We start from the raw sequence: 15519 nt of genomic DNA, 5'->3' as shown, positions 1-15519 counted from the left end.
CCCTTGTCTGATAAACTCCAGTGTAGTGGTTTGATCACTGGATGACAACTCTGGAGATCAGGGTTTAATTCCCTGCTCAGCCATGGAAACCCACTGGTGACCTTGGCTGAGTCACACACTCTCAGCCCCAGAAAACCCTGTGATAGGTTGGCCTTAGGGTCACCATAAGCTGGAAATGACTTGAAGGCACACAACAACAACAACAACAAATCAATAGGATGCAGGTCATATTCATTTGGGGGTCAACAGCTGTTACTTATAATCTTCATGTGTACATTACAGTTTTGATGAATATCTACTCAGAAGGAAGTCATACTAAACTTAGTGGAATGTACTGTTAGGTAAAGCCTTAGACAAGTGCTAGACTGATCTTGGAGACAGGATTCAGTGTCTTGGATAATGACATTACAGGAAGAGTAGCTATTACCCCAGAGGACAGGATCAAAATTCAAAATGACCTAATAGACATAAACAACTAGAAAAATTAAAATGGTGCCTTTAAATTACAAGATCATATGCACAGCCTAAACATATTTATATATACATAGTTTCCTGTAGTTGAAGTAAAAATTTGGTAAGATGCGATATTTTAAAAAAGATTAATTTTTAATTTAAAAACTATTTTAAAATTTATTAAAAAATAAACTTTCTTTTTTAAAAAACTGGGGCTGCTCCTGTCTCTTCCCACTGAGGCTCACCCTACTCACACCACCTCTTCAGTGTTTTAAAGAGTCACAGGCTAACACCACAGCCCATTTCTGCCAAAATGTTTGGGGAGCAGTGGTGTCACCCCGTCTTAAGAGTGTCACTTGATGCGGTCCGCACTTCCCACACACCCTTGTGACACCCCTGCAAAAGCTGGCCACATTTGTGGCATTTCAGGCTAATAAAGGAATTGCAGAACCTTGAAAGTTGTTTCTATGAGGATCACGTGACATCATTTTGTTTTTCGTGACATTATAAAGGCATAAGCTTACTGAGGATTTTTCTTCTCTTTTTCTTTGCTGATGGCCATACATAGCTGAGCACCTGTGATTTTTGTTTTTATGTGCTCCGGTTGTTATTTTTAGCCTTCTTATTGCACGTGCCTCAGATATTTGTGTTGTTTTGTTTCCGTTCTGCAGGTCCTGCTGCAGCCAGTGGGTCAGTGGCAGACGCCAGGGCTGGCAAGATGCTGGATCACAAGGCTTCCTGTTGCTGTTACTCTTTTGTTTCAAGGAACATTCGGAGGAAATGCCATTGCAGAAGGAGACAGAATCCACACTGTCACAAGGGAAATTCCTGAAGGGTGGCAACTAGGGTTGCCAGAGTGAAAACTGGAGAGAGCTCCTGTCACTTTAATGGTTGTGGAAAAGAAGGGACTTTAACAGTATTGCTTGTTACTTGGTTTCTGGACAAGCAAAATTCCTTCTTCTCCACAATTGTTAAGCGATACGGGAGCTCGCTCCCATTTTGTACTGAAACAACCCTAGTGGTTTGAACCGCACAACACTGGAGACCAGGGTTTGAATCTCTGCTCATCTATGAAAACCCATTGGGTGACCTTGGACAAGACACAGTATCTTAGCATCCAATGAAGGCAAAGGCAACCCGCTGAACAAATAGCACTTAGCATTTACATTTCTATACTGCTTCATCGTGAACTCAGCACTCTCTAAGCAGTTCACAATGTGTAAACCCATTGCCCCCAAGAAGCTGGGGACTCATTTTACTGATCTACGGAAGGATGGAAGGCTGAGTCAACCTTGGAGCCTTGGGACCGAACTCACAACTTTGTGGCTGCAGTATCAGCATTTAACCACTGTGCCACCAGGACTCCTTCAAGTAAGTTGTTTCTGACTTATAGCAACCTTAAGATGACCCTATTGCAGGGTTTTCTTGACAAGATTTATTCAGAAAAGGTTTGCCATTGCCTTTCCCTGAGGCTGAGAGAGTGTGACTTGCACAAGGTCACCCAGTGAGTTTCCATGGGCGAGTGGTGATTTGAACCCTAGGCGTGTTACAGACCGCCCAGAAGGGGCAGTCTTGTGCCGCTGCCGGTTGCTCCCCGAGGGAGCCGCAGCAGCCAAACCGCGTGGCCCCCTCACGGAGCAAAAAGAAGCCCCAAAATGGCGCTTCTTCCGCCCCAGATGTGACGCCGCGAGGCGCTACACACGCACTCGCAGCGTCACATCCGGGGCATGACGTGCGGACGCTATGCATCCAACACGTAAAGATGGCGGCACTCGTGTGTATAGGGTGCTGCCATCTTTATGCCCTCATCACGTGCTAGGGGTGAGGCCGGTATGGACGCTAGGTCCTCGGCCAACCCCTAGCACGTGACGGGGGCGCCGTAAAGGCCCGTGTGTAACGGGCCTTAGTCTCCAGAATTGTCCAACTTTCAAACCACTATACCATGCTGGCCCTCAGGCTTACTTTAGGGTCACCATAAGTCAGAAGGGACTTGAAAACACACAACAAACTACTGTTTGCACTTTGAACTCAGTTTGTAGCATTTGATATAAGCAGAGGAGAAAGAGAGGAAAACAGGAAAAGGAAAGAGAAATTGGGACATTTTGAAAGCAGCTGAAAAAAATGGGAAAATAGATATTAATTAGGATTGTATCTTCCAAATTAGGATAGTTGGAGGGTATGGAATGTCTTATCCAGGCTGTGATCAAACCTAGATGCCTTTAGCTGCAGCAAGTTTTTTTATACACCATTGGATCACACCCTTGGGATAGAATCATAGAATCCTAGAGTTGGAAGAGACCACAAGGGCCATGCAGTCCAACCCCCTGCCATGCAGGAACTCTCAGTCAAAGCATCCCAGACAGATGGCCATCCAGCCTCTGCTTAAAGAGGAGGGAGACTCCACCTCACTCCGAGGAAGTGTGTCCCACTATCGAACAGCTCTTACTGTCAGGAAGTTCCTCCTAATGTTGAGGTGGAATCTCTTTTCCAGTAGCTTGCATCCATTGTTCCGAGTCCTATTCTCTGGAGTAGCATAAAACAAGCTTGCTCCATCCTCAACAAATACATCCCTTCAAATACTAAAACAGGGTTATCATTTCACCTCTTAACCTTCTCTTCTCCAGGCTAAACATACACAGTTCCCTAAGTCTCTCCTCATAGTAGGGCATGGTTTCAGACCCTTCATCATTTTGCTCTAGCTTGTCAAGATCCTTTTTGAATTGTGGTGCCCAGAACTGGACACAGTATTCCAGGTGGGGCCTGACCAAAGCAGAATAGAGTGGCACTATTGCTTCCTTTGATCTAGACACTATACTTCTATTGATGCAGCCTAGAATTGTATTGGCCTTTTTAGCTGCCAATTACACTGTTGACTCATGTTCAGCTTGTGGTCTACTAGGACTCTGAGGGCCCATTCAGACTACCTTTTACCCCGGATCAGGAATCGATCCTTGCACATGAAGTTCATATTCACCCCGAATCCCCCACAAGCGAATCAGAGGCTTGCACACCCATTCCGCGGCAAATGCCCCTTAGCACGGGACATTTAAAATGGGGCATTTGCCATTTCTTTTGAAAAAACCCAGGTTCTGCTGAATATGAACTTGCCCCCGATCATGATCGGGGCAAGTTCAGGGAGGGCTTTAGATCAGAGGGCGGGCAGAGGGCAGAGCATTCCCTCATCTTCATCGGAGGAGAAGGAGGAAAGAGCTGAACGAAAAAGGGGAATCTGACAGGAGGCAAAGGGTGACAGGAGGCTAAAAGGGGAAATCAGGGTGACTGGTGGGGGCTGCAAAGGGCTGTCAAAGGGAGGGTGGGGGGGACTGGAGAAAGTGACGGAGGAGGAGGAGGAGGAGGAGGGAGCTGGGGGAAGAAGGAGGCCATGGAGAGCATTCTATAATGGAGCAGGAGGAGGAGGAGGATGAAGGAGCCAGGGCAGCTCAGAGGGAGGGGAAGGTCGGAAGGAAGGAGGAGGAGGAGGATTGCCAAGGGAAATTGGGTTGTGGAGCCAAGCTGGAGGAGGGATGTAGGGAAATCAGGCTGAGGAAGGAGCACCTCTTTCATTTTATTTTTTATTTTTAACAATCTATGCACATGATTTTTTGGGTGACATAGAATGTGTGTGTGCTTGTTTGTGCTACTTTCATTTTCTCTTGCTCCTGGAACTTAAGAGCCTTTATTATTACTATTATTGTTGTTATTATTTGTGTTATATGTGGATGCTACAACCAGAATGCCTGCGTTACATTTCCCTTTCATTTCCTCTTGCTCCTGGAACTTAAGAGCCATTATTATTATTATTATTATTATTATTATTATTATTAGTGTTATTTGCAGATGCTACAGTCAGAATGCCTGCGCTGCATTTCCCTTTTATTCCCAATTGATTCCATGGGTCTACTTTAGTTGGAACTGGCAGGTCACTCTCTCTCAGCCTCAGTGGAAGGCAATGGCAAAGCTCCTCTAGCAGGAGGGAAAGGGTCAGTTCAGTTCAGGTCAGAGGCAGGGCACGAACGGAGCTCCCATCAGGCACCTTCCCCTCCCTTTTTTATTTTTTTAAATTATTTTTGACAAAAAATGCACATTTTTTTGCTTCGGGTAGATATATAGATAGCTAGAATGTGGCTAGCTGCTTGTTCACTTTCCCTTTCCTCGCTTCCAGCAAAGGGGAAATGTTGCAAAGAGTACTTTGGAAAAAACTTTTTTTCCTTTGTTTTTTGTGGTTTTTTGGGGCTATTTTTTTTCCTTTGTGAATGAATGCTACAATGCGAATGTTACAATGTTTCTCTTTCCAATTTGGCAAATTGGCAAATTGATACATGCTTTTGCTACTGTCTCTAAGGAATTCAGGGATAGCCTAGGGCCATGATGGCGAACCCATGGCACACGTGCCACGGGTGGAACGCGGTGCCATTTCGCCAGGCACGGGGCGAGGGAGAAGGCGGAACGGGCGCGTGCCCGTTCCGCCTGCTCCCTGCCATTTTCAGGCCTCCCACTGTCTCTCTCAGAGAGCGGGTAGCCAGAAAATGGCGCCTGGGAGGAGAAAGAGGCGCGCGTGCGCCTGTCTCCTCCTCCCAGCCATCTTCCCATTCCTCCGCGCGAAAGGGCTCCATGGAGCCCTTTTGCGCGGAGGAAAGGAAAGCCGAGGAGGAGGAGGCTGGGACGCATGCCTAGTCTCCTCCTCCTTTGCTTCTCCTTCCCCCGTTCGCCCTCCGAGGCCCAAGGCAGTGCTGCCTTCGGTTTGGGAGGGGGAGGAAGGAAGGAGAAACGGCCCGTGCTCGCTTCTCCTTCCCCCGCTCGCCCTCCCAGACCCATGGCTGTGCTGCCGTGGGTTTGGGGAGGCGAGGAGGGCAGGAAAAGGGGCCCCAGCTGGAGGCCAGGGAAAGGGTGGGGGGAGAAGCCCTGCCCCTGGAGAGCAGAAAGCCCCGCCCCCTGACACACTGTCCCCTCCCCCAGGGTGTAAGCCCCGCCCCCGGCACACGGTCCCTGCCCCCAGGGGAAGAAGCCCCACCCCGGCACGCGAACCAAGAAAGGTTCACCATCACTGGCCTAGGGAAAGCAAAAAAGAATGCATGGCATGGCATCCTTTTCTGGCATTTCAAGGTGAGGAATTTATTATTATTATTATTATTATTATTATTACATGTGTATGAGGTATTCTGGGGTGGCAAGGAGGGGGGATGCAGGATGCAGAGATGGCATTAGTTTGCATTTTGGGGTTGAAAATGGGGCCAAGGGCAGATCATAACCTGCACTGACCCAAATGCCCACAACACACACACACACACACACACACACGGTTTTTAATTTGACAGAATCTGCGCATTCTGGCGCCTGGCTCTTTAAAAAAAAAGGAGGGGGAAATATACTTCTGATGCCCCAATGAGTGCTGCAAACATCACCTATGACAATCGTGGAACTAAATTTGATGGACAGCCAGGCACCTTCATGTTAAACCTGATTTCTCTAAGAGGGCATTCGGGTTAAAATGCCCCTGATTTGTAGTGGGCACTTGCTTACGGAGAGATTTGGGAGCCCCCCCCCCCCCACCCCGAATCTGCCCAGTTACATCCAGGGCAAATAGCTCAGTGTGAATAGGGCCCTAGATCCCTTTCACATGTTTTCTACTTAAGCCAGGTGTCCCCCATCCTATATCTATGCGTTTCATTTTTTTTGCCCTAAGTGCCCTTACATTTCTAGCCCACGTAAAATGTTTAGTTCACATTTTACTAGCTTGTTTGCAAGAATAAGAAGCATCTCTTTCAAGAGGGCATGCTATAAAGCATTTTTCAGGGTGGCATCTTGGAGATTTTTAAAAGATGCAATTCAAGTTTGTGCTGTTGTTAACTGCCATCATTTCAACTTTGACTTATGGTGACCCTATGAATGAGAGACCTCCAAGTCATCCTGACACCGGCAGCCTTGTCATGCCTTGGAAACTTAGGGTTGTGGCTTGCTTGACTGAGTCTATCCATCTGCAATGCAGTCTTCCTCTTTTTCATACTGCTTTCCACCTTGCCAACTACATCTGGATTAATACCAGCTTTTCTCTGCAGGAAGATCTTGTGTGTAAGTGAAGAAGTGGGACGTATCAATTATATTTTATTCTATTTTCCACAATGCAAGGATCCATACTCTCTCAGTGGTGGGTGAAAGCAGCCTGAAGTGCAGAAATACAGGCCATGTATGTGTATTGTTCACACTGAAATATTGAGGAATTTAGCCATTGCTAGTCCTCTGATCAAAAGAGTTAACAGCACATGTTTCTTCTGCTTTCAAGCTCCTCTTTAACGTGAATATTCCAAGGCCTATGGGTAGTTGTCCAGAAGTAAGCAACACTGAATGTAGCAAAACATACAGCCATGCTGTACACAAAGGGATCTTGTAGCACCTTTGAGACTAATTGAAAGAGAGGCATTTGTAGCATGAGCTTTCATAGACGTGAATCTACGAAAGCTCATGCTACCAACTTCTCTCTTTCAGTTAGTCTCAAGGGTGTTACAAGATCCCTTTGCATACTGATTTCCCAGACTAACACAGCTAGGTCTTTGAATATGGCCATGTAGCTATGGAGGGAATCAGGCCAATGGCAGTGGGGGGCATCTGTGTCAGCAGAGTGGTGAATCTGTTCTGGGTTTCAGCCCACAGTTTAAAAGAGCCATCCAAGATGCTGGATTCTATCCCTAAAATACCTTCTGCACCTCAGATAGCACATTTAATACTAGAACCAAAATCCTGAATTGATTCACTGTGCCACTGACATAGAAACCACTGACCACCACTGAATCAAGCTAAAGTGTATTTGCTAAGCTCATGAGAAGGCCAGATTTTACTGATAAACAGTCCTTCTTTTAAGTACGGAGACCGAAATTTGAAAGCTATTTATGATTACCCTATATACTCAACAACTATAAGTCAACCTTGTGTATAAGTCAAGGGCAGGTTTTGGGACCAAAATTATGGATTTTAATATTACCTGTGGATAATTCGAGGCTAAAATTTAGGGGCATCTAACAAATGATGTAAAGAATAAATCGAAGGAAAACAACACCAAAGAACTTACAAAATTCCAGCAGGCATAACACTTTGTGCTCATACCAAAGGCTGGAGGGATGAGGAAACAGAGAGGGTTCAGTGATTCCAGGGCAGATGACACTCTTGCCTTTCACCAGGGGATGGTTCCTTTTTAAAATGAAAGTAAAAGTACAGTACCTGCATTGACCCAGTTGACTCAGATTTTGGGGGGCAATTTCTGACCTAAATTTCTAGACTTATACATGAATATATACAGTAGTTCTGGCTGTTTCAGCATAACCTTGGTTGAAGTATTCCCACTGACTGCATGCTTGATCTTTCCAGAGCTCCTGCTTTGTGTTAGAACCCATCATATGGACCAAAGGCTTCCTGTAAACTCATGAGGGCATGGCAGGTGGTTGTGGCCTAACTTAAGCCAGGCATCTTTGCAGGGCCTCATTTTCCATGTCCCTGTGTATATGTGCCTTCAAGTCACCTGTTGACATATGGCAGTCCTATAAATTGGATAGGATTATCTGGGGCACGGTGGTGGGTTCACCAGTTCCTTCCTCTCAAATATAGCCTAACAGCACCTGGTACTGGTGCCATACCTGGTATTGACAGTCTCCCATCTAAGTATTAACCAATCCAGAACTGACCCTGCTTAGTATCAAAGATCAGATGGGATCTGGTGCCTTTAGGGTATTTAGGCATTTTCTATTTCCTCCAACTGTCCTGATTTGGCAGGGGCAGTCCCAACTGATCCTCTGTTCTCCCACTTTTCCAGTTGCTTTTAAAATGTCCCAGCTTCTCTCTCCTCATCTCCCTTTCTCCATTTGTCCTCAACTTATTTTAGTTGCTGCAAACACAATTCATAGTTCAAAAGTAGTTTGCATCTATAAACTCTGCGAGGAGAGAGAATGATACAAAATTTTGCTCTTCCTGAAGACTCCACCGAAAGCCAACTTCTCCACCCCTCCTTGCTTGTGTGTTCTTCCTTATTAATAACCTTGGCCATCTTGACCAAACTGTAATGTCACTTGGCCAGATGTGTCCCTGTTTTCATCTGTGAAATGTTGAAGGGTATGATTTTCAGAAGAGCAGCAGCCAACACCTCCTAGTCTCTTACCTCTTACTTTGCCCTGAAGGATCTCCTTCAGAAGCATCGTGTGATGAACTCAACTTGGTTTTGTGATCAGCACCGTCATCATATTGTGCAACATAAAGGAGGAGATGTGGGAGGAGGCTGTGACATGAATATTCCAGTAAGATTCCAATATGTAAACTAGAATTGCAACTGTTCTTGCAAGCCTTGGAAAGAAACCTTTTCCAGTCTTAATTCATATAGGAAGTAACAGCTGAGAATGATGTGGAACTCAAAAAAAACCTGGATAGCCAATTACATCACTGTGGGGCAAAGCAAAGATGTGAGAGTGAGACACAAACCGAATGACTACATCTCTGAGTAAAATATTTGTTTCACAGCCCTTCATCTTTGCAAATTGCTCTTGGGTGGGTGGGTGTTCTGGCAGCAGAAAGTCTGACTTCTTCCCTGCCTACTATTTTTTCCTGCCCATCAATTTTCATTTGAACACCTCCCCTCAGCTGTTTTGACTCCTTCTGTAGTTTCAGCGATGATTTATCTTCTGATAAAAATAATACCTTGCCTCTCAATCTCACAGCCAGGTATAGTTTCCTTTTAAATGTGTTCTGTTTCCCTTATATATAATGGCTAGATGGAATCGAGTTCCTAGATATTCATTAAAAGATAAGAGAACTGCTACATCCAGAAAAAAACAACACACAGTTATTGTGTGATTACACAACAGACTGAGAGCTAGTACTTACTTTAGAGGCACTACTATTTGCTGCCCAGTTAAGAGTAGCTGTTGGAGATCTAGTGTGAATTTTCCCAGCCATTCCAGTCAACTTTGCTTCACATATATGGTTATGCAGTAAAAAAGTGATTGTGGTCACACTAGGTTGTTATGATCATTTTAATGTGATTATATGGGCCTAAATCCTACTGTTAATCTGAATCAGTTCAATTTGCCCGCATGTTGATTCAGTATTCAGTAACGGATTGAATGGTTCAAGCAATTGTATTCCCCATCACCATGTATGGATGTGAAGGCTGGACAGTGAAGAAAGTGGACACGAAGAGTATGAACTTATTTGAGATGTGATGCTGGAGAAGAGTGCTGAGGATACTGGACACAGCTGAAGAAGACAAACAAATGGATCCTAGAACAGATCAAGCCTGAAATCTCCCTGGAACCAAAGATGATAAAACTGAAGCTGTCATACTTTGGACACATCATGAGAAGGCAGGATTCATTGGAGAATACAATGATGCTAAGAAAGGTGTAGAGAAGCAGAAACAGAGGAAGACCACATGTTAGATGGATACACTGGTCACAGACCTGGATGGATATAAATTCCTCCATGATATTTTGATTAACAAAATGTTTAAATGTGGAATAGATGAAAATACTATCAGAAGGCTCTATAATTGGCTGGAAAACTGAGTTCTAAGTGTCATCATCCATGGCTGTGCTTCAGACTGGAAGCCTTGAGTGGAATATCACAAGGTTCTTTCCTGGGGCCAACACTCTTCAATATTTTTTATCAATGGCTTAGACGATGGGTTAGAGGGAATCATAGAATCGTAGAGTTGGAAGAGACCACAAGGGCCATTCAGTCCAACCCCTGCCATGCAGGAACTCTCAATCAAAGCACACCTGACAGATGGCCATCCAGCCTCTGTTTAAAGACCTCCATGGAAGAAGACTCCACCACTCTTTGAGGGAGTGTGTCCCACTGTCGAACAGCTCTTACTTTCAGGATGTTCCTCCTAATGTTGAGGTGGAATCTTTTCCTGTAGCTTACATCCATGGCTCGGGGTCCTAGTCTCTGGAGCAGCAAAAAACAAGCTAGCTCCCTCCTCAATATGACATCCCTTCAAGTATTTAAGCAGGGCTATCATATCACCTCTTAACCCTCTCTTCTCCAGGCTAAACATCCCCAGCTCCCTAAGTCTTTCCCCAAAGGGCATGGTTTCCAGACCCATCACCATTTTGGCTGCCCTTATCAAGGGCACCTTATCAATCCTTATCAAGTCTGTGCATGATACAAAACTAAGAGGGGTAGCTAACATGTTGGAAGATAGAGAATTCAAAAGGACCTTGATAAAACTAGAAGACTGGGATGAAACTAACAGAAATGAAAGAAATGCAAACTTCTATACTTAGGCCACAAAAACTAAATGTACACTTATCGGATGGGGGATGTTTGGTTTAGCAGCAGTACATTATACTGGGATTATAATTGATCGTAAATTGAACATGACCCAGCAGCGTGATGATGAAGAAAGGAGGCAAATATTTTATCCTGCATTAATAGTACCATAGTTTCTCATTCAAGGAAAGTAATGGTTCCACTATATTCTGCAATACACAGGCCTCATCCGGAGTACTGTGTTCAGCTTTTGGAATCTTAAGTTTAGGAAGAATATAGATAAGATGGAGCCAGTTCAGAAATGGACAACAAGGATGATAAAAGGTATGGAGAACAAAACCTGTGAAGAAAGGTTGAGGGAGTTGGGTATGTTCAGCCTGGTGAAGAGAGGACTGAGAGGTGACAGGGCTAGCTATCACAGAGAAGAGGATATAGAGTTGTTCTGCCTCAGAGGTTAGGCCATGTCTAAAATTACAGGAGGGTAGATTTTGATTGAACATTAGAAGGAACTTATTGACAGTAAGAGTAGTTTGACAATGGAACCAATTACCTAAAGAGATGGCAGGGTCTCTTTTGCCAGACATCTTCAAAAAGAGGCCAGACAGCTACCTGCTGGGGATGTTCTAGTTGAATTTGCTACACTGAGCTGGGGGTTGGATTTGAAGGCCCATGAAGCCCTTTCCAACTCTATGATTCTATCAAGGATTAAACCAGCTTTGTATTATTTAATACCATAGTAACAAAATTCCTTCCCTGCTGCTCCCAGTTTTACTGCTGAGATGATGAAAGTTTGCTTGGGTTAACCAGGATAGGATATTTATATGGAGAGACTGTGACTTTTATTCTGGATTTGTACTCAAAACAAACTCCTGGACTCAGAATTCTTTAATTCTAGAGGATGCCTTTTGCATCAGTCTTCTGTAGGTGCATCGCAAGATTTCAGTAAAGAACAAAATACATTGCAGAGGACCACTGTCTGTCCATCACTGTCTTAGGCTGCATCTACACTGCAGAAATGGGAGTTTAACACCACTTTAACTGCCATGACTCCATGCTATGGAATCCTGAGATTTCTAGTTTGTTGTGGCACCAGAGTTCTCTGACATAGAAGGCTAAATGTCTCACACATTTACAGTTCCCAGAATTCTATAGCATTCAGCTGTGGCAGTTAAAGTGGTGTCAAACTCCATTACTGCTGCAGTATGGAACTGGATTATTTCTTGACCATTTTGTTACAGGGGCCTGTGAAGCAGGTTCCTGGTAGAACCAGAGGAAGAGTTTGTAAGTCCTAGAAGCAGCAGAGCTTGGAAAAATTGCTTTTTTGGATCATAACTCCCTGAGCCCTCCATCTTTTGGAAGTAGCTCAGTAACACACATCTGCAGTTACTAGGCAGCTAAAATGTTCTTCATCTTACCATTCATCTCTTCCTCAGGCAAAATATTATAGGGCACCTACCTTAAGACACTTCTTGTTCATTCATACATATGAGTAGGGATCACTCAGTTCAGTAAAGAATCTTCTAGATCATCCCACTCTTTTCGTGGGTCATCCAGCCCTGCGTGTAGATTTCATGAATGGCCTGTAAGGAAAAGGTTCCTCTATTCCCTGCACTTTCATGAAGCAATGTGGGCAGCATTTATGTATGCTGGCAGTGTTCATGGACGACCCTGGTGATCTCTTCCAACTCTATGATTCGACATTTTAAAAAACCCAGTAGATAATCTATAAAAATGGGAAGCTTCCATTTGACCCAGAAAACACAAAGAAACAATTTTTCTTGTGCGTTGCTTGTGAAAACAGTGGCATCATGTTTTGCAATAACAAGAGGGAGCAGGTTCAGTCAGTATTCGCTAGATGGCACCGGTGCTTCACCAAGCCACAAACACTGTCCCTTTTTCTTCTGTGTGAAGTTAGGTGCAATAATAACTGGGATAGGAAAGAAGCCACTCTGGAGGGCAATCAATAGTGGAAGAAAGTACTTTTGTAATGTTTGTCTTTTGTCATTTTATGATGAGAATATTGTGCCATGCCCTCCTTTTTCACTGCACAAGGCAGCAAACCTCCTCCCTCTGAACCCCACTGCTGAAATAACCACAGAATCGGATATCATGTTTATTTTTATTCATCTCATTGATGGATGTTCTGAATGTTGGATTGGGATGAGTGAAAGGAGATATTTACAAGAAATGCCATTTGGCCCAGATAATTGGGATGGCGGTGATGGTGATGCATTGAATTTTACAGAGAATTGTCTGCTGTGTGAAGGGTTGTCAGGGAAGAATCCTCTCCAGTTGGAAGAGCTGCCTCCTGTTCCTAGTCTGTTTTGAAGGCAAAGGGCTAAAAGAAGGGAGCAAAAGAGTCTTGGGGAAACTCACCAACTGTTAGCACCTGCGCAACCAACAGGAAGGGTAGGCAGATCACCTGGCCAAAGTCTTCCCTACTTAGGTGAGATGTTTTGTCTTCGTTGCTGTGTCTTCAAGTTGTTTCCGACTTAGAGTGACCCTAACATGGGGTTTTCTTGGCAAGGTTTGTTCAGGCAGGGTTTGCCTTTGCCTTCTCCTGAAGCCGAGAGAGTATGACTTCCCTGAGGTCACCCAGTGGATTTCTATGGCCAAGGAGGGATTCAAACCCTGTCCTACAGAGTCATAGTCCAACACTGAAACCGCTACACCACACTGGCTCTCATTTGGTCTTCCTGTTTCAATGTATAGCAATTCTAAATTTGCACATAGATACATCAATAACCATCTGCAAAAACCCCAACAGTGTAGGCTTGCGCTAATCCTTGGCATGGGAGGCACCTTGACTGCCCAGGTGCTTCTACATCCCTGATCCTAACCCCTACACACAGGCTGGTATAGCTACTCTTTTGGACAACTCCATTTCCCTCATCAGCACAGTGGCCACAGCTAGTTGGAGGAATTCTGGAAGCTGTAGTCCTAAATCCTCAGATTCCTCCAGGCAGGCATGAATTCTCTCCACTTTTGGGTCTTCCTTTGTGCCTTTTAGAATCAGGAAGTCTTTTTCCAGAAGAAAGTGACCTCAAAGTTAACTTCATGGTCACTCTCAGTTGAGGAAAAAAACAGATTAAAGTGAAAACCTTTGGGATGCTTTAGATTACATAAAAAAGCAGCCGAGATATACAGTAATCGGTGGCGTATAAAATGATGCATGTAGAGGAAGACAGTTTTCTCCCTGTTGAAGCCAAGTCACCCACAAACCTCAATGATAGTAGATTCTGGGCAGATTAAGCTGCATAATGGATCTGACTGCTGGATAGCTTTCAATAGGGATCTAACAAATTTATGGAGGATAAGGCTATCAATGTCTAGTTGTCATGAATGGCTGTATATTACCTCCAGAACCAGAGGCAATTTGCCACTGAATTACCAGGTGCCAGGATCACAAAGAGGGCAACGTTGTCTTCTTGTCCTGTTTGCCATCTTCCTAAAGGCCTCCAGTCAGCCCTTGTGGGACTGGATGCTGGACTAAACAAGCCCTTGGTCTGGTCCAATGTGACACTTGTGTTTCTTTCTTATGAAAAATCTCGTCTTGCTTCTTAAATAGCTGAGCCCAAGAAACATATTCTGTGGCTAAGCACTGGGTTCAGGTGAAGTCCTAATCTATATCTCTAGGTATAAATGTGGTGGTAGTGGTGCAGTTACTCTTCCCTCCCCTTGCTTCCAATATCTGCTATGTAAGGTGCTTCCTTCCCTCTGCCTAATAGCAAGGCAGACTTGGTGCACTCTGAATATATGCGGAGATTAGGGCACTGCATGAGGCTGCACGCATGAGACCCTGTGAGAATTCAAGAAGCCTTGCAGGAGACTAGAAGTTAAATGTGACCCTATTCACTGTGGCTTCATCTTATAATCCTGGCACTCATTATCTGCAGCATCGGTATACTGTTATGTGCATCCATGGAAAGGGAGGGATTTTTTTTGACATCAGCAGCAAATATTGTTAACACTGCAGTGGTATAGAAAGGGTGGACTTGCAGTGAGAAGACTAATCATTTCCAACCTAGACAATTCCATTTAAGACGGGGAAGGCCTGTAGTGATGCAGGTACTGCTAATCCAGTGTGCAATTACTGTCTAGTTGCTTATGCAGGAAAAGAGATTCCACCTGAACATTAGGAGGAACTTCCTGACAGTAAGGGCTGTTCGACAGTGGAATGCACTCCCTCGGAGGGTGATAGAGTCTCCTTCCTTGGAGGTCTTTAAACAGAGGCTGGATGGCCATCTGTCAGGGATGCTTTGAATTGGATTTCCTGCATGGCAGGGGGTTGGACTGGATGGCCCTAGTGGTCTCTTCCAACTCTATGATTCTATGATTCTATGATTCTATAAGAAGGAACCTGGCAACTTGGCCCAGTGGGTCCCATTTTGGGGAAAAAGCAGGGTATAAAGATGTCAATGATACCACCATCACTGGGGCACATCCAGATGGATGTGAACTGCAATTCCTATCATACCCAGCCAACATGGTAGTGCTGCTGCAGAAGATAAACAAAACTTAATACGCATTATTGAGGGAAGAGACTGGTGCAGGAAACTTCAAATAAAGGCAGCCACCTGGAATTCTTAAAGGATCAAACATAGCTGGAATTTTTTAATACTGACTGTATGCTGCATACCCTTGATCTCTATCATCCTATCAAGGCTCATGAAAAATTGACAAGGGTAAGACTCCTTGCAGTGTAGAGAAACTAAGTGGTGAAATGTAGCTAAGGAATGATAAGCTGATCTAAGGTACTCTCTAAAATGCATAAAACCTTCTTGTCTTCTTTCTCTGCTTCAGTTACATAAATTA

The sequence above is a fragment of the Sceloporus occidentalis genome, unplaced genomic scaffold (genome assembly GCF_023333645.1).
Source record: "Sceloporus occidentalis isolate IW3139 unplaced genomic scaffold, rSceOcc1.0.p SCAF_1, whole genome shotgun sequence".
Taxonomy (NCBI): Eukaryota; Metazoa; Chordata; class Lepidosauria; order Squamata; family Phrynosomatidae; genus Sceloporus; species Sceloporus occidentalis.
The sequence above is the reverse complement of the archived record's forward strand: the minus strand, read 5'-3'. Positions refer to the sequence as shown.